Source organism: Lissotriton helveticus, chromosome 11, assembly GCF_964261635.1.
Source record: "Lissotriton helveticus chromosome 11, aLisHel1.1, whole genome shotgun sequence".
NCBI classification, from domain to species: domain Eukaryota; kingdom Metazoa; phylum Chordata; class Amphibia; order Caudata; family Salamandridae; genus Lissotriton; species Lissotriton helveticus.
Window position 1 is genome coordinate 813,449,791 of NC_136072.1, and position 24,849 is coordinate 813,474,639.

General features: G+C 45.6%; 1 long non-coding RNA gene across 2 annotated transcripts in view; it reads right to left on the minus strand.

The window, feature by feature from the left end:
* Positions 1-24,849, minus strand: part of LOC144791207 (uncharacterized) — a 224,810-nt gene that overhangs the window by 167,167 nt on the left and 32,794 nt on the right. Inside the window, exons 2-3 of one of the 2 annotated variants that reach the window (XR_013602330.1) lie at positions 20,570-20,642; positions 19,338-19,441 (exon numbers count right to left, since the gene is read on the minus strand). This is a non-coding gene — a long non-coding RNA (uncharacterized LOC144791207). The remainder of the gene's footprint in view (positions 1-19,337; positions 19,442-20,569; positions 20,643-24,849) is intronic. The other variant, XR_013602329.1, reaches the window with a different exon arrangement.

The window sequence follows — 24,849 nt, forward strand, 5'->3', positions numbered from 1 at the left end:
ATTTATGAAAAATAGATTTGGACTCAGTGGAGGGCTGTTTCAGGTTACCCAAAGAAAAAATCAGGAAATTCAGAGCAGCTCTTCAGCAATGTTTGGTTAAAGGAAAAGTGACGCTCCAGTGGCTACAGCAGACTGTGGGTCAGCTGAATTTCGCACTAAGAATAATACCCATGGCACGCCCTTTATCCCGCTCAATCTCGAAGGCCAGTCAAGAAACACCATCGCACTAGATTGTCGGCTGAGGTTCGCCAGGACATGCGTATATGGATGGCATTCCTGGAGGATTTCAACGGCAGAGTAGTGTGGTGCGGTCCACCCACTACGTCAGCAGAGTTAGGTCTATGGACTGACGCTGCGGGCATTGTGGGGTTTGGCGCCATACTTGGAAACAAGTGGGTAGCCCAACAGTGGCCGGTTTGGTGGGAGGAAAGCGGATTGACAGCTAACATCGGTTTCTTGGAGCTATTCCCAATATAGGTTGCATTGACAGTTTGGCCTGAACAGTTATGTAACCAATCTGTGAGCTTCTGGTCTGATAACATGACCGTAGTTGAATACCTCAACTAACAGGCGGCGCGGTGTAAGTTTATACTCCGCCTCTTGAAGGAAATTGTTCTGATTTGCATGAAACTGAATGTACAGTTTAGGGCCAAACATGTCCCGGGGGTGTTGAATAACCCAGCTGACGTACTCTCTCGCTTTAAGATGTAGGTATTCAGGGAGCATCTACCATCCGCAGAGGCAACAACGGGACACTTCCCAACAACACTCTGGCAAATTGGTGCCCCCAGCTACAGAACCTCGTGGCAGCTAGCCTAGCGCCCAGGACCAGGGCGGCATACGAAGGGGCGTTCATGTCTTATTGCTCCTTTTTGGGACAGGACTGGGCGGAGAAGGGGGAACAGGAAGGGAATTTTACCCAGTACATGGATGCATTACATAAAGAAGGGCGCTCAGCAGCTACAGCTAGCAGACACAAGTCTGCCGTTTCTTTCTTTGAGCAGCTGAAAGGGGCTAAAGATCCCACGGACAGTTTCATAGTGCGGAGGGCGCTGAGGGGGTGGGGGCGCCTGCGAACAACTGCCACTGATCATAGACAACCGATAGGTTTAGAACGGTTGCCATCATTATTGAATGCCTTGTCTGACACCTGTAGTTCATCAGGGGAGGTACTCTTATTCAGAGCCGCCTTTTCATTGGCCCTTTATGGGGCATTACGGGTAGGCGAATTGGTGGCTAGCAGCAAGCTGGATATGATGGGGGGGTCTCAGGCTGGAACATACAAAGATACTGGACGATACGCTATTGATCACCATCCTTAAATCAAAAACTGATCAGGAGACCCGGGGGGATAGTGTGGTACTCCATCGGGCACAGACTAATCCGTGCTGCCCAGTGTTCCATGTAGAGTCCTTTATCAAGCAAAGAGCAGGCGCAGCAGGGGGGGCATTGTTAATGCATGCAGACGGTACCCCATTGACCAGGTTTCCGTTCCAAAGAGTGCTGGCAATGACAATTAGCAAGGCTGGTTTAAATCCTAAGGATTTTGGGACGCATTCATTCAGAATAGGTGCGGCCACTGAAGCAACGGCTAGAGGGTTGCATGCAAACAGTGTAAAAAGGATTGGGAGATGGTCTTCCAACTGTTATAAATGTTATGTGCGGCTGCACATGTTGTGAGGTAACAAGTTACTTACGCTGACGCCTGTCATGTTGTTTGTTTGTATTTCAGTTTCTCAAGCCTGTCACGCAGGGCGGAAACTATTACCGGGTCATCAACAGCAAGTAACCTCAGCTCGGTGGAATCAAGAACAAAGGATGGAGACACAAGTGGTATAGGTGGATGGTCACTCATACGTAAAGTGCGCTAAACCTGTTTTCTTTTCAGGCAACTATAGACAGAGGGCGGAACAGGCAGGTTTCAAGGTTTCCTTTCATGGTAGGGAGGGTCTTTGCCTCAGTCAGCTTAGGGGGTTCTTTACAGAATTACTTGATAAGCACACCCCACCGCCCTCAGTGGTTATCTTACATGTGGGTGGCAACGATTTGGTTAAACTGAGCAGGAGGGTCCTGATGGAGGAGATTCTCTCAGCAGTGAGCTGGTTAGCAAAACTGCGCCCAGGCTGCACCATAGTGTGGTCTCAGATGATTCCTAGGCTGCAATGGAGGGGGGGGGACTCTGTCAGGGCGTTGAATCTCTCGTTAAAGAGGATCAACAACAAGATAGAGAAATTATTTCGGTCACCTCAATTGCAGAATATCCCACATGGGTGCATCTGGGGGGAACATTTCTTCTTACAAGATGGGGTTCACCTGACTAGGGTGGGCAACGAATTACTGGCAGACAATATTGTGGCATGGCTGGGAGGTTTTTCTAGGTAGGCATGACCTTTCAGTGTAGGAGGTTTGGGGGGGGCCAGATAGTCGGTCAACTACGCTGGCCTGTGGCGGTAAGGTCATGATCGGTGAGCAGTCAATTTAAGGTCCTTAGGGGGCGTCACCATTCTTGAATGGGGTCGCCCAGGGTGAGGGGCCAATGGTCTCTCCTAGAACTCCGGGGGCAGGACATCCGCTTGGTTGGATGGGTGTGGGGGAAGGGGGAGTCACGCTTTCTTTGGGCTGGTTAGCCACCCTGCACGTACACTATGATGTCAGTACATGGCGCAGAGTGAAAGGGCCCCCTTTTTGATTAATGGAGTTCATGGAGCGTACAGGGGTAACAGGGAGGGGGGAAGTACTCTCCCGGTAAACGGGCCCTCTGCGCATGCGGCACTCGGACGTGAGGGCGTAGCTGGTTAATAAAGATCTGACACCGGTTAGCGACCTTGCCGTAGGCACAAAAAACTAGGATATGCAAAAATTCATACGTAGGATGTTAGATTCGGTTAGGAAACACGCTGTATTAGACATTTGTTAAGATTAGCCCTTTGATACCTCTCTACATTGCTTGTAATCTAATGTCAGATTTTTGCATATTAATGCTTGGGTAAATATTGTTTATTTCACCAATTTTTAATTTGTTTTCCTGTTTTTAATAAATACAGCCGGGGGTCGTGAGACCCCCTGCCTTCCAAAGAAAACCCCTCGCATGTCTAATTGATTGAAGTGTTTAAGGTTGGTGGTGCACGAGACAGGGAGGGGGTGGTCGGTAGTCCCTGACCATAAGGAAAGGGGGGCACGTATGGTGGGGCACCGGACCCCCCTTCGCCACGTCTTGATGATGCAGCGGGCACGCCCTATCCCCGATTGGTGCTGGCTCCCACGTTGACCCGGGAGCTAGGGGGGCAGACCAGTGGGAACTGGTCCGCCCCCATTAAGGTTTAAAAGGCCAGGAGAGCGTGGGAGGCACCCTCTTGGCCCCGCGCTCTCCAGGCCGGCACCGTGCCCCAAGGGGCAGAATATTCTTTCCCACCCACCAGCCCCTGAAGCAGACTCTTGGTTTTGTGTGTTGATTGGTCTTACCAATTTTGGTTCAATTTTCACTGTAAATATTGTTGGTGTGAATTTTTCCTTAGGCCTTTTTTTCCCGTTTACAGGACGTAAATATTGAGGGTGAGCATTTGGTGCACATTGAAGTTGGATGTACATATTTTGTTTTTTCCTTAGGCCTTTTTTCCCGTTTACAGGTACCATAATTGTCGTATTTATTGTAGTCCTAGACAGGCGGTAAGGTCATGATCGGTGAGCAGTCAATTTAAGGTCCTTAGGGGGCGTCGCCATTCTCGAATGGGGTCGCCCAGGGGAAGGGGCCGATGGTCTCTCCTAGAACTCCAGGGGCAGGACATCCGCTTGGTTGAATGGGTGTGGGGGAAGGGGGAGTCACGCTTTCTTTGGGCTGGTCAGCCACCCCGCACGTACACTAAGACGTCAGTACACGGCGCAGAGTGAAGGGGCTCCGTTTTGATTTATGGAGTTCATGGAGCGTACGGGGGTAACCGGGAGGGGGGGAAGTACTCTCCCGGTAAACGGGCCCTCTGCGCATGCGCACTCGAACAATGAGGGCGTAGCTGGTTAATAAGGATCTGACAGCGGTTAGCGAGCTTGCCGTAGGCCCAAAAAGCTAGGATATGCAAAAATTCATAAGTAGGATGTTAGATTCGGTTGGGAAACACGCTGTATTAGACATTTGTTAAGGTTAGCCCTTTGATACCTGTCTACATTGCTTGTAATCTAATGTCAGATATTTGCATATTAATGCTTGTGTAAATATTGTTTATTTCAACAATTTTTAATTTGTTTTCATGTTTTTAAAAAATACGGCCGGGGGGTCGTGAGACCCCCCGCCTTCCAAAGAAAACTCCTTGCATGTCTAATTGATTGAGGTGTTTAAGGTTGGTGGTGCACAAGGCAGAAGGACCAATCTCTGCGATGAGATTTTGACAATTTTAGACTGGGTTGCTCGCAGTTCTGATATTTATTAATAATTGAGGTCTGTAGACAAACACTAACGTTTACTTTCATCAGATTGACACGATTACAGTAGGTTGGAACAATAAATAACATTTTAGAATCGTATGGCTTTGAGACCTAATTTAGTAAGAGGAATGATCGTCACTAAGATGGAGCCATTTCTTTAATGATGTTGTAAGTTGTAACTAAGTTACTGGTAGATTAGACACTGTGCATAAGATTGAGGACTAGAGATTGCGGTGAGTAGGCGGCTGCCTGACCCCCAACACCCTCTTTTGATTACCTTTCGTGCACTGCACACTTTTAACATTGGTGGCATTACTGCAGAGTGAAAAGCGCACAGAAATGATAGAAAATGTTTTAAAATGATGTGAAATGAATTACGATTTTTAAACTTCATTTAGAACTTGATTTTAAACTGTTATTTGCACACATACATTTCTAGCGCTTGGCTCCCTCCTCGTTCCCCGCAGCTGCCTGCTGTTTGAGTGGAGGGCGTGGAGACCTGCACCAGAACGCGCAGGGCGGTTCCGGCACCACATGGGGCGGAGCTGATTGCAAGCTCCGCTCGGCATTTAAGCTCGGTACACTTCACTGCTCACCGAGGATTGCGGTGAGTAGGCGGCTGCCTGACCCCCAACACCCTCTTTTGATTACCTTTCGTGCACTGCACACTTTTAACATTGGTGGCATTACTTCAGAGTGAAAAGCGCACAGAAATGATAGAAAATGTTTTAAAATGATGTGAAATGAATTACGATCATTAAACTTCATTTAGAACTTGATTTTAAACTGTTATTTGCACACATACATTTCTAGCGCTTGGCTCCCGCCTCGTTCCCCGCAGCTGCCTGCTGTTTGAGTGGAGGGCGTGGAGACCTGCACCAGAACGTGCAGGGCGGTTCCGGCACCACATGGGGCGGAGCTGATTGCAAGCTCCGCTTCCCATATATCCAATGTGTCAGAGAACGCGCAGCGGGCGCGCCGATGGCGTGCCAAAGGCGCGCCTAAGGCAAGCCCGTCTGCGCCCGTCCGCTCCCGGCCCGCACCCAGCGCCGGTCACTATGCCCAAAATGACTCAATGATACGCCGGAGCTGGTCTAGAGAAAGTCTCCTAGCTCTCAGACCCTTATCAGCTGATTACCACCCGCGGTACAACCCATCGCCAATGCTGCAAAGTTACACTTGCCCCAAATGCCTTTTTGCCCTGCAACCGGCGATTAACAACTCATGCAAGATTACCAACGAGAGCTGCCACAGCTCCATGTTGCGTGAAGTAAAGGCGTGTTTAGTCAATTGTCGCTCCTTGCCTAAACACGCTAGTGACATCTGGCTCTCCCTCTCAACGAATGCCTGGGACATGTTGTTTCTCACGGAAACCTGGACCAAAGAGTACTCACACCCCGATATCGCCCTAGCTGTCCCGCCGAACTATCAATTTGCCGGGCTTGATAGATCGGGTCCCAAGACAGGAGGAGGAATAGCTATTATTCTCAGAGCCCACTGGACAATCTCCCACAGGAAACTGGACAACTTGGGTCCCATTGAAGCTATGTACTTTTGCATTTCCGAGGCAGCTTTCCTCATCTGTGCAGGGGTACTTATCTACAACCCCCCGAACACCCCCCCCACTCATATGACCGAATTAATGTCTAGGTTGGCTGACCTCTCATTAAAACACTCGCACTTTACTGTCTTGGGGGATTTTAATTTACATGTAGACGACAGTAACTGCACAAAGGCATGTTCCTTGGTAGAGACCTTGGAGGGTTTCAACCTCTTGCAGAAAGTTGTTGGCTCCACACACTCTGCAGGGCACACGCTAGATTTGGTCTTTACCAACCTACCTGGTCTCTCCACGGGTATCCCTCTCCCTGTGACTTGGTCGGACCATTTTACTATCCCTTTTAACCTAAAACTTGCCACGACTCCGACCTCAGTTTGTAGGCCAGAGAGGACGGGTAGAAAGTGGTTCAAAGTAACACTTGAGGACCTCGAGCCCGTCTTAGCCAAACTTGAATGGCATCCCTCCGCTAATATCAATGAGGATGTGGCTAACCTAAATCAATACATCACCACGGCCATTGAAAATATCGCCCCCCTCACTACCCTTTCTTCAGCCAGATCCAAGCCCTCTGCTCCCTGGTTCTCTCAGTTGCTGCGGGAAGAAAAAAGCAAATGCAAAAAGCTTGAACGCCTTTGGCGTCGTGCCTATGATCCAGGTGCAAAATTAACGTACAGAGGGGCACTAAAAAATGTCAATAAACTTAAGCAAACGGCCATGAGAGAATACTTAGCTAGTAAAATCAAAGCGGCAGATAACAGCACCAAGGCACTCTTCCAAGTTGTAAAAAACTTCACTAACCCCTCAGCCCTTCTACAAAAGACAGAGCCGTGTCAAGAACTCTGTGACAAGTTATCCAATTTCTTTTATGAGAAAATTTCTCTCATCTATGCTACTTTTAATACAGGACTTAGCCCGGATACGGATGTCACCCTCCTCACTGACATCAGCCCCGAGGACAAGATACTCATGGCGTTCAAACCCATCACCTTAGATGCTGCACTATGCAAACTCCATCTATGCAAATCAGGCTTTCCCCTGGATCCGATGCCTGCTCACGTTTTCGCCACAATTGCTCCTGCGATTGTGAAACCCCTGCTATCAATATGGAACTCCTCCCTCAGATCAGGACAATTTCCGGACATTTGGAAGCAGGCAATTCTCATCCCCCTTTTAAAGAAACCTGATGCGGACCCTGCTGTTCTCAGTAACTACCGTCCGATTTCCCTGCTACCAAAACCGGCCAAAATTTTGGAAAAAATAGTACAGGAACAACTAGCTGATTTTATTGAGAACCAGGACCTGCTGCATGACTCGCAATCCGGTTTTAGGACCGGTTACAGCACAGAGACGGCACTACTAGAGGTGGCGGAGACCGTGCGGGAGACTGTGGATAGGGGAGAGGTGGCTATGTTAGTGCTCCTCGACCTGTCTGCAGCCTTCGATACGGTCTCCCATGCCATCCTCTTGGGGAGACTCCGTGAGTTGGGGATTCACTGCACCCCTCTGGCCTGTATCTCTTCCTTCCTCACGGGCCGCACACAACAAGTCTGGTGCCGCCCGTTCTGGTCCAGGGACAGGAAACCACTTGACTGCGGGGTGCCCCAGGGTTCTGCTCTCAGCCCCCTCTTTTTCAACATCTATGTTGCTCCCCTAGCAAAGGTAATCGAGTCCTTGGGGGTAAGAGTGATATCGTACGCTGACGACACTCAGCTTATTTTTTCTTTTAAAGATCACTCACCCTCAGGTTTCGACAATTTCAGAAGCTGTCTTTCCAATATCGTGGCTTGGATGACCTCAAACACGCTAAAATTAAATACGGATAAGACTGAGGTGTTATTCTTTAATCAGACAATTCCCCTACCTCCCTCTACATGGTGGCCTATGGAACTCAACCCTCCACCGGCCCCGGTGAGGGTGGCCCACAATCTCGGAGTTCAATTCGATAACGACCTATCTTTTAAGACTCAGATTCAGAAAGTCACCTCAGCATGCTTTGGGAAACTTCATATGATAAGAAAAATCTCCCCCTTCCTTCCCAAGGAAGCTCTAAAAACAGTGACACATGCTCTTATTACGTCACACCTAGACTACGCGAATAGTCTGTACGTGGGACTTCCCGCCTACCTGCTTCACAGACTGCAAATTGTGCAGAATGCTGCTGCCAGGCTGATTTGCAAAGTCCCTTACCGTCACTCAATCTCCCCCCACTTGAAGAAATTGCACTGGCTACCGATCACGGCTCACGTTAAATTCAAGGCCCTGATACTAGCCTTTAGAGCTCTTAAGGGGAAAGGCCCTAAATACCTGAGTCACAGACTAAAACCAGTGCACTCCACTCTTAACCTCAGATCGAATCACCTTCACCTGCTGTCAACTCCCCGATTCCGTTTCGCGAGAAAGGGTGGTAGAGCCTTCACAGTGGCAGTATCTAAACTGTGGAACTCTCTGCCCATCAGTCTCAGAATGACTGACACTGAATCTCAGTTCAGGGGCAAACTGAAAACCTTTTTATTTTTAGCCCACTAAGTCAATAATATAAACTTGCATCTGCCACTCCTTCCTGCATTCCTCAGCGCCGGGACACCCCCGTTGGGGGTAGCTGTGCGCTCAATAAATGTCAAATAATAATAATAATAATAGACAGTAACGTCAAGTTGGTTTATTTGTCTGTTTTTAGGCAGGATTATACTGGGTGTTTACTCTCCACTTGAGTGGATTGAACTCTACTGTTCCAAAGGTGAAAATTTGAGGACCTTACACGTCATCCAAAACGGGTATAGGTTTACACCTAACATTTGGTTTCTTTTACAGATAGGAACTGAGCATCACTAAAAAACTAAAATTACATATTCAAGTTAATTCTGATGATGACAGGTGAGCTGGTGTGTTGAAACTTTTCAAGTAGTAAGCCTACTTATGGCATACAAGGTAGCACTCGGGTGAAGTGAGCACAAAGAGAAATGCTTACCCTCGTAGAAACCCTGCACGTTCCGGTGAGCTTTGTATACTAAGTTTGCATAATGGCTTTGTGATTAAAACACTGAATGTGGATACCTTATGAGGACATATTGACACCTATAATTTTGTCTTTTGACATTGACAGCAATATTCAGAAAATGTATGAAGTAATTTTAATATGTGAACATGATCGCATTTGGGATAATCCCAAAAATGCACCACTGTAATTCAGTCACAAGAGGCAGGTTGTGTTCAACGGTTATGGGTTTAGGCTCGTAGGACCCTATTCCAACTGTTGGTCTGTAAATGTATTTGATTTGTAACCCTGATGAAGTCAGAGGTGATTATTTACCATACTGACGAAACACGTGTCAGCTACTGAAGGCCAATAAAGCTGTTCAAGTGACTATGCAGTGTAAATAAGAACAAGTATGTGAATTGGTGAATTGTGAAGAAGAAAATAAAATAAAATAAAGAAACAAGGAACAAGAATAACCTTTAGACACATTTATTGTATATTGTAATGTTGGATGCTCAGGACATTGAATGTATTTAAATAATTGAGATTTTCCTCAGACAAGTTAAGAGTGTTAGTTGCCACTCTTTCCCTTGGAGCACCACAGATATTTGAGAATATTTGGGAATAGTCTAGGTTTGCGCTGGTACCAAACCTTGCCACAGCATTCAATATATTTGATATATCAGCTGGTGGTGCTGGGGCTGATCTTCTGGAGCCCAGTCGATGAGTGCAGTCCAATTTGATTTCAAAGCTCTGAGTCTCTCCCAGGATTGTGTGGAAGAGATAGGCTACGAAGGCCTCTATGTTTGTGTCCTCTGCTCCGGTCGCAATGCCTATGGTGTGTATGTTGTTGCACTGGAAGCGGTTTTCCAAGTCCTTTGTGTGGACTTGGAGATCTAGGTTCTGCTTGCACAGATGGAGAACCTCTTGTTGGAGGCATTCGATTTCCTCATCTCTGCCGGTCTTGTGGTCCTCCAGAGTGCTGATGCGGTCGTACAGGGAATACAGATCCCGGCGGACCTCTCTAAAGTCACTCGTAAGCTCCTTTTCATTGACTGGAGATCTTCCCATAGGTATGAAAACAACAATTCAATAAAGGTGCGATTGATCCGCCCTCATCCCCAGGGTCGTCTGCGTTCCTTTGTGGGGTGAGGCCCTCAGAGAGGGAGCTGGGCGTTTTGAGGAGCATGTTTTTTAGCGACCTGACCTTTCTCTCCGTGTCCAGGCTTCCACAAAGAGTCAAAGCGCGCCCCGAAATGTACCCAGGGTCTCAAGCCCGCCTGGTTGTGGGGCTCGCGGTGTTGGAGAATGCTTTGGCTCATGATCAGAGGCAGGCTCCAATGCCCTGGACCTCCAAGTGATGCTGGGATATGCTCCTAGAGCAGCAAAGGGGTTGGGGGGCTGTCTGTGTGTGAAGGAGGCCCATGAGGCATCACGGAAAGACAGGTCCGCAGCACCCCAGTCCCCGTCGCTAAGACAGTCAGTCCTTCAGGTTCAGGCAGCGCAGGCCAAACCCTCAGTGAGGCAGTCCAATGATGTCCCCTGGGGCCGATCACTCTCCCGGGGTTCGATGTAGTGGGGGGAGATGGGCCCCGCCTCCAGTGGACAGCCTGTCCCCACCATCCATCACAGGCCCAGGCCTCCCAAGAGTCCAATTAATTCAGGCCCTTATTTGCTTCACCCAGGGGCTTCCGCCTCTCAAATTATGCCTTAGATAAAGGGGGCAGACCCCAACTGCAATCCCCCCAGCCCCAAGGGTCTCGCTCGCCACCAGTCATCACTGCAGGCCCAGGTACTCCTGTCCGCTCATAGGCTCCATCCTCTTCACCTCTCTCCTCAGTCGCGGCTCAATTTCTGGGTCGTTCTGCACTTCCTTACGGCTTCCCCCCACCCTGGCACCAGAGATCCACAGCAGCACCGGGAAGGGGGCCTTCCAGAGGAGGCTGTTGTCAGAGGCTCCTTCCAGCTGGACCGGGAGCGTCGGAGGCCCCAAAGCTCCTGACAGGCCCTGATCGGATCCAGTGACCAAGTCCGTGGCCCTCGCTGCACCCAGACACTCTCTGTTTCCCAGACAGGTCGCAGTACTGTCGTTTCAAGCCCCAGCCAGGCCTACTAGTGCAAGGGATTCACCCTTCTTTGCTCAGAGTCCTTAGACCAATAGTAAGAAGTTGGCACAGAAACTGGAATAGAAAAGACAGAGTTTATTAAACCTCATGAGGTGGAAATACATTCACACAACACCCTTCGTTATAGTATGAGGTAGCACACTGACTGGAAGGAGCTGGGTCCTTTTATACCCACACAGGGGCTCAAAAGAAGGAGGTACAAGTACAAGCTGCTGTTCTTAGGCACATACAAGGTCATACAGAAAATGCACAGTCGACAAGTGGGAGGAGCTAACAGTTAGCTAGTCGGAGTAAACACATCCTGACAGTTACATGCTAGGGACAGCTGTATGCTCTTCTGAGCATGTGCAAAGTAGAGGAGACTAAACATATCTTGTCTCTAGCCAGATTTCAAGAGCAGTTGACAGGAAGGTAGGACAGAGCACATGGCATACAAAATGGCCGATAAAAATACTAAATGGATTCCGTAAAACAGGCAAGATAGTCTCAAAATACGACATGTCTTCTGCTAATGCTTAACCCAATTACTGTTAAATTACCACAGTACTGTCCAGATCGTTTTAGTCGCATTTTGCCCTTCTTCTTCACCGCAAGCTCCAGTCCCGCTTCCAGCCAGATCTGTGACCGGAGGAGGCACACATTTCCTGCGCCGCTTTCAGTGTGCAACGCCATGCGGCTGCGGCCTCAGATCGCACTAGCTCGGCCTTTGCCGCTCTTGGGGTCATGGGGGTTGCCTCTTCTGTGGCCTCTGCTCCCTCTAGTGTTAGAGCGTAGAGACAAACACACACGTCTTCAACGGTCGCCATCTTGGCTACACCAGGACTGGCTTTAAAGGAATGCTGTATAGTAATGTGAATGACGAATGCACACCTCCTCTTAGAAATATAAGTATTTCTAAGAGGGGGTGTGCATTTGCCATTCATACATTTGCTGAGCAACTTTTCAATCGTCCCAACGTGTGTTTGCACACCATTGGCTCTGAGGAAGGTGATAAAACCTTGGATTTAAATGATTGGAAGCATCACTCTGGAGACAATGGTACATCAATGAATTTTGCATGGACTACACAAATGGATTAGCACATCATGTCAGATTGGAAGGATGGTGAATCTGAACACTCGATGGACGTATTTCATACTCAAAAGACTTTACTGACAAATTTGTTGTTTTTCGCGCTGGTGGCATTGGAATGTTTCATAGTTTAAGCTGATTTAATTCACTGATGCAGCATTTTTGTTTATGACTCAGTGTTGTATTTGTTATGATTTTCGAAGTTATAGGGTGGAATTTGTTTTGGATTTATTTCGGGGGGACAATGCATTATGGGTTTTGTAGTTGGATTAGCTGGTTTACAATAATGGAGGTATTTCATTTGAATTTAGTAATCACGTTGTTACATTGAAAACACCTGTGGGAGCTCTTTAAGTACCACCCGAGGGAAAAGGAGCACGTGATGACTTTTTGGGAATGAAGGGCAGCATGTAGAGGTTACAATGCCTAATACGGCTTGCATGAGGTAATTGGGTTCAGTTTGTATTTTATTTAATTTTTTTAAGAGGATGTGAATTCACACAGGAGGGTCCAAAGGTGGTGACTCCTGGGGAGTTATAGTGGTGATAGCAACTGTTCAACCACTGAGCATGTTTTGTTTTTAAGAAAGGGTTCCATTTAGTTTCTTCTGGTGAAATGAAGGAGATTCAGAATTGGGGGGTGACATCTGGGTAGAGTAAGAGGGGATTCTAGGATTTGTAAGTCTCAGAGAAAGTTCTGTCTGTGAGTAGTTGGTTAAGCGGATTCTTTTAATTTTTTACAGCGACCCCTGACGAAGAACCGAACAAGTTCGAAATGCATTGGGTTTTACTGTGAGTCCTGAGGAAATATGGTTACTTATGTTAAAGCCTGGGTTGGCAACAGAGAGTATTTGAAAATGCGAAAATAAAGTATTTTGCATAATTATGCTGTCTCCAGATTGATTCTACAAATGTATAACATTTGGACAACTTAAATTGAGGACTGTTTGGTTTACTATGGATTAAATATGGTCAAGTTTTAAAAAGTGGTTTACATGGAGCATTGCTCTCACTTAAAGCAGTGCAGCAGTTGGGTGCACAAAAACGCACCCTTTGCTAGTGTACTAATGTGAAGCATTATAAGTAGATTGCATAGGAATGGATATGTGTTTGTGTGGAAGCGAAGAACTGTAGAATAGTATTGGTTTAGGTTAAAAGTTGAGGTGAGGGGCGCACTGCCAAACCCGACCTAAAAATCCATGCAGGTTAATGACTGTCCTCTTCCCATCTGTGATGCTGCCAGAAAAAAACACCATAAATTGTATACATATCTAAAGCACTTTAAAATAATCATTACAATGTAAGGTGTGTGCCCCTGAAAGTTCCAGCTCTAGCAGCTGGATAAATAAACAAAATTATCACAGCTGCTGGAGGGCAAACTTATTTTTTGTTGAAGCACATACCTTCTTCCCAATCCAACATGTACTCTCGGCGGGGAACATCGTTTACAACGCGGTGTTTACACCGCACTACCTTAACAACGCTGCCATTACAACGCAAGTCGTTACTACGACTTGCGCTGGATGGCGCTGTTGGTTAAAGAATATTGTAATTTTATATTTCAACACCTTCCCTACTGTTACGTGGACTGGTGTTGGAATATAAAATGATAATATTCCACAATCCGCGCCCTCCAACGCAAGTCGTTGTAACGACTTGTGTTGTAATGGCAGCATTGTCAAGTACCGCGATCTAAAAGATCGCGTTGTACTGACATACATCCACTCTCGGCTCTCAACATGTGGGGATAGCCAAAACCCTTACCATGTGAATCCCACATAATTGTCTGGTGACAGTTGGCTGTCAAGCCAGACAATAACAAGCATTTGTAAGCATTGGTTTCACCTATGTAATGCATAAGGAGTTTTTTTTATCAATCATCGTCTGGGAGAAGGAAAGAGCTCCCTGACAGATAACAGGGGAGTCAAGAGGATGTGGCGCAGCAGCTAGACGAGCTGACTCAAGAGCTGGGGATCCCGGTTTGAGTCTCAGGGGCGCCGCACAATATCCTGTGATTCTATGGAAATCACTCTCTAGGTGATAAATTGTTATATAAACATACTACAAGAGTAAAAGGCAAAATTTTATGAAAATGTAGTTCCACCATAAGAGAAGCAGACGAGGAGCAGGCATTAGTAAATGCATCAAAAATATGCTACTGCCAATAGAAATGGAGCAAAGGCAAGTGGCATGCCCAGGAACCAATGAGAAGCCAGGAAAGAGAGGAGGCGGGATGTAAATCCTTTTTACGTTTATATTAACCCCTTCGATGCTTGTGACGGAACGGTTCCGTCAAGAGCGCCGGTTGGGCTGTGTTTATGAGGGAACCGTTCCGTCACGGCCACGCCCGTTTTTTAGAACCTTTAGCACAGCGCGAAAATTCGGGCCGCGCTGAAGGTGTTAAAAACAATAGATTTCTCAAGCACAGCACAAGCTATGTGCAGGGAAAACTTAAAAAGAGAGGCCACGAATAAAGTCTCCTTGCTCGGAGTGATTAACACAAAAGGAGCAAGAAGTACAGAACTTTTTCTGCCCCTCCAGGCATGTAGTCACAGAAGCCTGCACACATTGCGTTGTTCAAATTGTTTTATTGTAATCCAATAACCAGAGTGTTCCAAGTCTGACCTTCAAATACAGTGACTTTTTATTTCCTTGAATTTGCTGTCCTGGTATATTTCGAAGAAACGCTGTGTCTTATTGTTACAAAAGGTGACATTAGTTTGCTCTGTTGCTTACAATTCTTCATCTGAGAAAAGGCCCAGTACTGCTTTTTAATTAGCTTAATGGGAAACATGGTCATTAACTCAGGTTTGGTCCAGTAGACCACACAGTCTATTTCAAAGAAACCATTTTGCTCGATCGTAGTTCAAGAAGAGCTGTCTGGTAGACTACCAGCTTTGGGTTGGTCCACAATCAGGCCCAATGCAGGATAAGTTGCGGGTTGTTAGAGCATCTATTGTTTGCAAACCTAAATCTGCTCATAGTGCAGCCATTGGTGTTCTGGGGCCAAAGCGAAGCTCTCCCAAACTTCTGTTCCCCAAGACCTCTTCGCCATACGAACTGGTAGCCACAGCTTTAATTATATATGATTTGAGAGCTGGCTTTATTGATCTAAAGCTGCATTTGTTGGAGAAACGCAGAACTGCTCCGGAAAACTGGTTTAGAATGGATTAGCTTTTAATGATCTGCTCTGCCCAAGATAATTAGTCCTTAAATTGAACCTCCTGGTAATCATAGTAATGAACTTGTTCAAATGCATGGCCGTGGATTTTGAGTTGTGTCTTGAAATTTGACCTTGGGTTGAGTATCATGAATTTCGTCTTTTTGTTGCTGATAATAAGCTATTTAAAGTTGCAGAAGTTTTCAAAACCTTTAAGTAGCTGGTGCATTGCTACCACTTTGCAAGCTAGTAGGACAACGTCATTGGTGAATAGTAAGATTGGTATTTTGTCTCCACCAGTTGCAGGGACATTCAGGGCCAAAAGCTCTTTACCTACACCATTTATGAACAGATTGAACAGGATTGGTGCAAGCACACAGCCTTCCCTAATTCTGTTAGCTATTCCAAGCCCAGGTGTGCATTTTCTGTGTGGGCCACGTATCACAGCAGCTGTAAAATCTCTGTGAAGCTGTATCAACGGAGTTGAATGCTGTCTTCAGATCTACATATAGCATAGATAGTGATGTTTTTTTATGAGGGCGTATTTAGAACATATAAGTAAAGTCTCATCGATTGACCAATGGTGCGTTGGTCTTTCTTATGGAGGTTTCTTAGGATCTGAGGATCCTGGTTCACAGCCTCAAGTCTGGTTAAGAGCAGTTTGCTGAAAATTGTATTGGCTCCATCCAACAAGAAAATTGGATGGTAGTTTGGAGGTTCATTACAAGGCCCTTTGTTCTGCAGTGGAACAATGATGGCTGACCTCCAGGAGGCATGAACATCCTCACGTACCCAACTAGCATTGTTTAGTGGTGTTAGGGCAGAAGCTTGTTGTTAAGGACTGTTCTGGTACACGTCTTATAGATTTGAATACTTCTTCCTCTGTAAACTTTGGGTGGTACAGGACTATTTCCCCTATGCGTAAAATGTGTTTCAGGTTCTGATCGAGGGCAGTAGTAGTGCATTGATATAAATATGTGTCCGGCTGCATACTTACTGGGAGGACCTTCTCTTACATTGTGAAAAAGTGCTTTATCCAAGCGGCTGGGCTAATTCCTGTCACGGGCCCTCATAACGCCATCTCACCAATTCCCAGAGATTTCTTTTTCTTTTCCTTGATTCCTGCTTGCAAGGCCTCCTCCGTTGTAAAATGTAATTGCCCCTTCTTGTGCTTGATCAGAAGTGTATATCCCTTCCATACGTTTTTTCAGGCACTTTTTCCTTTTGTGGTTCCTGTGTATGCCTCTCAGGGCGATTAATAGCGTTTTTTTTAACTTGATGCATTCAGCATCAAACAGTTGATCTGCAGTACTCTGCTCATGCAACTCGTGTGAGTAGAATCCTCCAGAAAAGAATTCTACAGAATAATACAGGAAAAAAATCTCCCTCGCGTGAAGCGAGGGAGAATTTTTTGCTGTTTGTTTACACTGTATGTTCATTTAAAGAGGGTCTTTCTCATTTGTATTGCTCTTATGTCAGTGTGGCTTTCATGTTTAGTAGATCAAGATACAGGTGAGTCCAATCTTTGCTTGCTGCCTAGTCAGGAAGTTTGTGAGGTGTGTTTGTCCAGGCTATGCTGTTTCTGTTTGTGTTTAGGGCTAACTTGTCGGGCTTTAGATAGAGCTGACTTTTTGGTCATTCTAGACGTTTAGAGGGAGGTGAAAATTTTCTTATTAAGCCTAGGGGTCCTGCTCACTCTGTAGTCTTCTTTCAACTCCATCTGGTATTGGATAGGTAGATCTCCTGGTCATGATGAACCTCACTGATGCTCGACTCAAATGTTTTCAAGCGAGCGGAGGCATCATCCAGGTGTACCGTGTAAGGTAGACATTAACTAGGTCAAGCATCTACTTGTCCTTTGTTAACCTTAGATATTGGATGTTGTTATTTATCAGTTTACATGTCTGATTATTTGTCAGGAGAAGTGTTCAGACCCAAATAATTAGACCCCCTATTGGCCTGCCCTTATTCCGCTTTATTGCTTTCATATTGTACGAATAGTATCTGTCAAGTTCAATTTATACAGTGCCCAGTTTTCTTGGAAGCAGCAAATGTTCTGCAATTTTAGGACAGAGACCCAGTCCTTATCATTGTTTTTTTATGTTTTAGGTCTGCTATATTCTAGCTTAATATAGAGCACAATTGGCAATCGATTGGTGATGGAGCTGCACAATACGGGGGCTACTTGGAGTTCCTGAGAGTGTTGCGGGCAGCCAGGACCCACAGTCCATAATGGTTTGATTTACTTTGGGGGTGATGATCACGTGCATGAAGTCTGATGGTGCTGCACATCTGTTATCATTAACAGAATGCACTTCTATCCTTAATTTATAAAGGTCTCCATTTTTGGAAAAGACTGTGGTGGGACTGCAAGCTGACCTAAGGGCAGTCTGGCTATTGTAGAGCCTGTGCTCGAAATAGAGCTCATTTGTTCTTCTAACATGATTGGGTAAGGTTCTGTTCTTGCTTTGGTGATAATTATGCCCCAGTCCGCAAGTCTTTCGGCATGTGCCGTAATGGAATCTGCAAAGTTGTTGTAGGACTATAGCGTCTAAGATGCTTCTCTGTCGCTGTCTCTATTCAGGGTCCCGAAGCCTAAACAAAGTAAATCTTTTGAGGACACGTGGTCCCTGCCCATGGAAGGACCTGATAACTTTAAGGGCCTGATTCACAAAGAGCCTCCGCACTCGTGGGGGAGGCCCCACAGTCGGGGAGTCTCTGCACTCGTGGCCGGATCTCCGAAATGTGGAAATTCCATCACAAGTGCAGAGACTTCCCCACGACTGCAGAGCCAATATCTTCAATGCGGAAATTCCGCCATGAGTGCAGAGACTGCCCCACGACTGCGGGGCCAATCTCTGCAATGTGGAGATTCCGCCATGAGAGCAGAGACTGCCCCACGACTGTGGGGCCTCCACCACGAGTGCGGAGGCCATTTGTGAATCAGACCCTGTGTATGATTCCTCTATTCTAAATATCATGATACATGATACATTGGGACGAAGAGGATGGTTTGAAGAAAAGTGCTGCTGCAGTATCTAAAAGTACACTCATTTCACTTAACGGTAAGGGAAATCTGTGCAGATTAGCACTAGCAAAATGCTAACTTTGCACCAATAAATGCAGAAAACATACAGATACATATTTTTCGCACATTATTCCCCATTTAATTGTGTGGCACTATCATGACTGATGTTTGTAGAAATGCAACTAACAGAATTATGGTCTGACCGTGACTGGTACAGCAACCTCTAAATGGAGACAGACAGCTCCTGGATGCACACATCTCTGCAGCAGGTGTCTTAACCCCTTAAGCCATTTTACAGGAGATACGCCAACAGGTACAGCTGGTAAAACAGCTCAATTGCCAATGCTCATACTGAGAGCAACGTTAAAGACACAAGTTTAAATCTTGTGAATGTCAAATTATTTTTGCATTCACAATTTGCATCAAATAAAATCGAGCACAAATCATGCAGGCAAACAGAACAAATTCAGAGTTTGCATAGAATTGGAAAAACACATGGAGTTACCAAATTATTACCAGTTCCAAAGTCCGAACTTCAAGCTGGTGGGGTTATTTCTCAGCAGGTAAGTACAGCACCTAGAAGTATCTCTATTTATCGGTTGCACTTTTACCACATGTGATTGTGCAAAGAGTGGAATGAGACCCTGAGTTGCGTAATGGTAACTCTATTAACATTGTTACTGCATTGCAATATAGTGCAAACAAGTGGCATTTAAAACAATCAAATAAATTGAAAAGAATACATTGACCAAGCCAATCAATCTTGCTTACCTTATTGGCTTTGCTAATGCTTGTAGAACTGCAAGATAACAAATATGGTTCGCTCACCTCTATTACCTTTGCCAGTGGTGGACAGTCACCTTGGAAAGCCATTTTTTTCTACTTTACTGTTGTTAAACTACTTAAAGAAGGTAACGTCATTGTGTCTAAATGCAGCTTCCAGATGCAAAGTCATAGCCATTATGGAACAGAAGAACAGTAATAAACTATACAAAATACCATTCCAAGATGGCCGCCTGCCTTTGTCGATGGGTGTTCCGCAGTTGTACACGCACTGGCAAAGTCAGTATCAGCAAACAACTGACTGCCATCCTTCTTGTATCCTGAACACAAAGGAAAGAGGGATGGATGAGAGGCGTGGGAAGAGAGAGAGAGAGCAGCCCGAGAAGCAAGGTTGGGAAGAGCAAGGCCATGGGTGGGATTCATGGCAAGGGAAGACAGGGAGTGAGTCGGTAGAGAGGTGCCTGTAGAGATGCATACATGGGTAAAAGAGGAAAGGTGAAGCTCTCCACCAGGCATCACAAGTGAAATGACATAGTAACAAGCAAAAGGAAATATAATTCCCTGCTGTCAACAATAGGAGGATATTCATCCAATTAAAAACTCAGTGAACGAGAAAAGCGCTAGAAGCAGGACCAACATGAGAATAGGAAGGAAAGCCATTGAATCAACAGTGTGTAATGGAAATATAAAAGAATGCCATCCAATCATGAGAAAAGAAGCAGACACAAGCCCACTCTAAGTATATGTTATAGTATTGGTTACAATGTTGTTGGCAATATGGAGCTAAAGTCACCTGTAGTGAGACCGCAAAAAGGTCTGAACCACTTGAGTGTCATGTAGGCTGGGCTAAACTCAAAATTTTGCTTCAAACGATAGTGTCACCATTACTGTATCTTTGATATCTATAAGGCAGCGGCTTAAGATACACCTCACTGTTTCATCTCAAACTCACATAGTCCACCTGTGTGAGTTTCAGTGAGACAGTACTGATGTCAGTTGTGTGATGATGTATAATTCCGTTTTTTGTTATGAACTAGATGCACGGAGGCAATTAGGTATTGTAGTCTGTCAAAGTCAATGCTTGATATATATTCATACTTTGAGGACTGGGACCAGGAGGAAGGATAAGGAGGTAATGTCAGGCTTACGTAAAGTAATCTCCATTTCTTCGACTCTGCTCTTCCACTTCCTAGATTCTGTCCTGGTTTCTCCCTTACTCCTATCAAATTTTGTATGGAAATTGCCTTTCAATTAAATTAAATTAATTTATTCCGATAAAAAATATCCATAAAAGGACAAAATCACACAGTAATTGATAAAACACACAAATTCATAATGGTCATAAAGGTGTTATATAAAACCAATAAAGAACAGAACAATAAAAATATTATTTATACAGTACTCCTCGTGTTACGTGCGCGAACAGCAATTGTCAGAAAGGCACCCACCCGGAATACTAGTTCATCATCTTCCAGGTTATGAAGAGTCCTATATGCATCTCTGTAGTGAGCAGATGAGTTCCTTTTAAAAAAGGATAATAAAAACAGTTTAGTATATTGTATATAAAACTTACAGAAAAATAAAAATGTTAATGTTGTTTGGCCTTAACGACTGCCACACGGACATGGCACAGAATCAAGGTTAATATGAAAACCAAGAGGGAAGCCTAATACAAACTTCACTGTGGCAGCCCTTAGGCGAAAAAGGAGTCCCCACTCCCAACTGCCCATAGGTTTAGTGAGATAACTTGCCAACTGATGTTGAACATTCTTGATGCTCATAAAAGTGGCTACAGTAGGTTTCCTAGACTACCTATTGAGTCTATCCTTTTTGCAATATGTGTATAGTGTAGTCCGCAGATCTTTTTTGTTTACAGGGTCTATTTCATGTGACTATCAAAGATATGTTCATAATTGGTTCTACTTATACTAGATCTCACCTCGGCTAACCATGGGATACCCATGCCTTTTTTGCACTTAAAGCAGTCTGTTACAATTTCTCTTGTAAGGGACGCCCCGTATTTTTCCATATGGCTAGCCAAAATAAAGCAGGGTGAGCCCTTATGTAATCTCCAATGTAATATAAATTTAATTCACTATGACAAACGTATTGAGACGTGGAGATGGGGGCTCCCAGAAGATTTCGACAAAACCTATTCTCCTCGTGTTGGATATTACTACTTTTGGAGACACCCCATACCTCTGCGCCACAGGATGCCGTAGGAATACACAGAAATTTAAAAAAAATTAAATAGCTAAAATAACCCCCAACCTCCTGGGTCGGGGGAGACTAAGAACTGAATGAATTGCAATAGAAAACGTATTCCTGCAATAAGCGATGTGATCAATCCATGAACCATTAGCAGCAAAAACCAGCCCAAGATAGGCAAAAGTGCTAGTGCATTGTAAACTCTGGTTGCCCACAGAAATAACATTTAAAGAATGCTACAGGCCATTGTAAAAGATTTTTTTAATTAGTAAATAAGTCTAAAGAGGCCATAAAATCCATGAAAGATGCAAAACATTAGGTGTGCCGCCCATTAGGACCGCATCATCTGCATATAAAAGGGCTGGGAGTATATGGAAATTAACTCTTGGGGCATCTTTAGTAAGCACTGTTAAAGAGGCATGTAAGTTATTAATATATAGAATGAAAGTAACAGGGCCGAAACACACCCCTGCCAGACCCCTCTCAAAACACTAATATCACTAGAAACCTCCCCGCACATGTTGATTCTGATCTTAGCTTTCGGATCTCTATGTAGATACACTAAAAAGTGTACTAAAATCTCATCCATCCCACATTCCAAAAGAATAGACCACAGGTGGGCCCAATTTACATAATCAAAAGCAGAGGTCAAATTAATAAACGCCAAGTATATTGGCGAATGGGCAGTTGTATATTCCCCAATTATTTAAGTTAAGGTTCGATTGCGCCCAGCTTGTTCCTAAAACCAAATTGAGAAGAGTGTAAAATAGAGTTCTCCTTTGCCCAGATTTTAATCTTATTGTATAGAACCCATCCTAAGATTTTCAATGTGGTTTCTATCAAGGAAATAGGTCTATAGCAACCTGACTAGGAGTGGGCGCTTTTTTAATTGAACGACTTAACTATATTTCCCACTAGAGACCTATTCAGCTTAGAGTAAGCGTTCATGAGTATCTTGGGCATGTTTTGTGATGGAGTAACCTGGTGTAATATGAACTGGATCAAGGAAGAGATGACTCAGTGTAATGGGTGTTGGACAGTGGGAGAAGTTAGCCTGGCATATGATGTCCACTCTTCTAGTGGGCACCTTGCACCAGTCTAATCGACCCTTATTGATGGTGGTTGTAAAGTCAACCTTATTGACAAGCTATCCTAGTGGTAGCATGGACCAGCAGTCATAGGCTAAGGCTTCAGAGAGCATGTGAAGCAAGCTGTTTTACCAATTATAATCCCTTGAATACCAAATGAAAGGACACCACACAAGGTATATATCAAATATATATTTATTTATTTCTAACACAACCCCTCTGCACCCTTTATGAGGTCAGAGGTCAAAGTACATCACAAGTTACTCAATTAGCATACGATAAGTTGCACATATGCAGTTATGCCCTAGGGGCCTCACGAACCATATACTAAGAAAGTGGTATGAGAACCACGTGAGAGTTAGAAAGCAGGCCTAGGGCCTGTAGAATTCCTGAGACTACACTAAACAACCAAAGGTTAGGAAGTAGGAGGCCCACGGGAGACGCGAGTTACCATTGACTTATAATGGAAAACAAAGAAGTTACAAAGTTACTGTTTAAGGACACTTCCGAATGGACTAGGATGGAACCCTTTTAAACTAGGACACTTCGAGAGTGAAGACCCACGGGAGCACCGGAGTACTCGTGTTACCTCACCCAGGGAAGGCGGGTGCATAGGTGTCTTTTCGTGTCGGGTTTCGTCGTCTTTTTCTATGGAGATCTGCAAAAGAAGTGCTGCAGGCGACCAGAGGAAAAGTGTCCGGGTGGATCCAAGGGTGGATCGGTGATGTGAAGAACCTGATAGCAGAGGAGACAGAGTCTGGGTCACTAGCCAGTGACCAGGAAGGAACCAGGAAGGAACCGGGCGATGTTGCGTGCTTGAAGGTAAAGAAGGTGAGTTTGTCTCTTCAGCCACGAGGTCCAGGAGGCATCGACGATGACCAGGCACTGGATTCTAACTGTGCCACAAAGGATCTAGTTGACTGCAGTGTTGGTATCTGGATTGGACCCAACAAGCCTTAGCAAACGCAACCCACGCAGGATGGCAAGATTGTCTCTGTTGCAGACCAGCAAGGTCTGTGGCGCTTCCCCTTTGAAGGAAAGTTGGAGCAAATCTGGAGCAACCAGGAAAGCAGTTTAGTTTAAAAGAAAAGCCTTCAGGGGGCTCACTAGCCAATGGGCAAGGAACAGGGAAGATGCATCAAGCTGAAATGCAAGAGCAGGCCCCACGTGGCACTCGTGGAATGTGGAGGGGTGAGTTTTGGTGCAAATGGTGTTCAGGTCTGGGGCTTCTCGTATCCCAATGCACAACTGTGAGTTACCTCAGGAGTCGATGCAGTTAGCAAAATGCAGGATGTCCAGGGTGTCTGGTCCCACGTCTCTCATGTCTGCCACAGGTCTCAGCTTTGCTGTGGAGATGGGTCGGAGTTAGAGAAGTCTGAGAATCCAGTTCTTGTGTCGCTGAGTCTTCGGGTTCCGGCGGGAGTGTCGACAAAGCAGACCGGCAAGTTACTGGTGGTGCCTTTTTGCACAGTGTGGTCACTCTTTGACCACAAGGGAGATGTCTTCCGTCTTCTAGTCAGAATAGAAAGTTGAAGGTCCAAGAGTTCTGTATCAAAGTTTCTTTCCAGGATAATCTGAAGTCCTGGGGACACAGCTCCTATACTTATACTAAGCTAAGGGGCTGGATTACCTGTTTAGGTCCCTCCTATGGGTGGACCTGAGAAGGGGGTGGTTACACCCCTTTGCCTTTGTCCAGTTTCGCGCCAGAGCTGGGGCTGGAGTGCCCCAGCAACTGGTTTGAACCAGGCTATGCATGGAGCACCTTGTGTGCCCCAGGCAGTGTCTCAAAAGGCATCTGCTGATGCAGCCCTCCCTGTCCCAATACACATCTGCCTGTCCGGGGAGGTGCTGGTACCTCCCTGGACAGGAAACCTATTGTCCAGGCCTCCCCTGCCGGAGTTTCGTCCAGCAGCAGGAGGTGAGACTTGCGTTTTTTGTGATGCTGGGGCTCTGTCTAACTTTAACCGGGTAAAGCAGGAACATACATGTCTTTTCCCTCTAGAAGGGTGGAATGCTACCCCGCCGCCAGAATTGGCGGGGGGGGGATAGTATTCCAAAGTGTTTGACACCTTACACTACATGTTTTGATAAAGCCAAACCAAAGTTAGCATTACCCGCGAGGATTATAATGCACTTAAGAGTATATGGTATGGCTATATCATAGAACAGCTATAAGGAGATGGTTCCGAAAGCTGCAGAGGGGCTCAGCTCATGCTAGGGCACCCTCTCACATAAAACCAAGCACTTTGCCTCCAGGATTGTCGAGGCCTACCATAGGAGTGACTTATAGGTGCATATGTGTCTATATATAAGGTAGATATAGGTATACTATATCTAAGTAAGGGGTGATTACACCACCTTACCCAGGCTGTGTGAACAGACCTGTGGTGTCAGTTTGGAAGGCAAACCAGCGGTGGCACAATACATGCTGC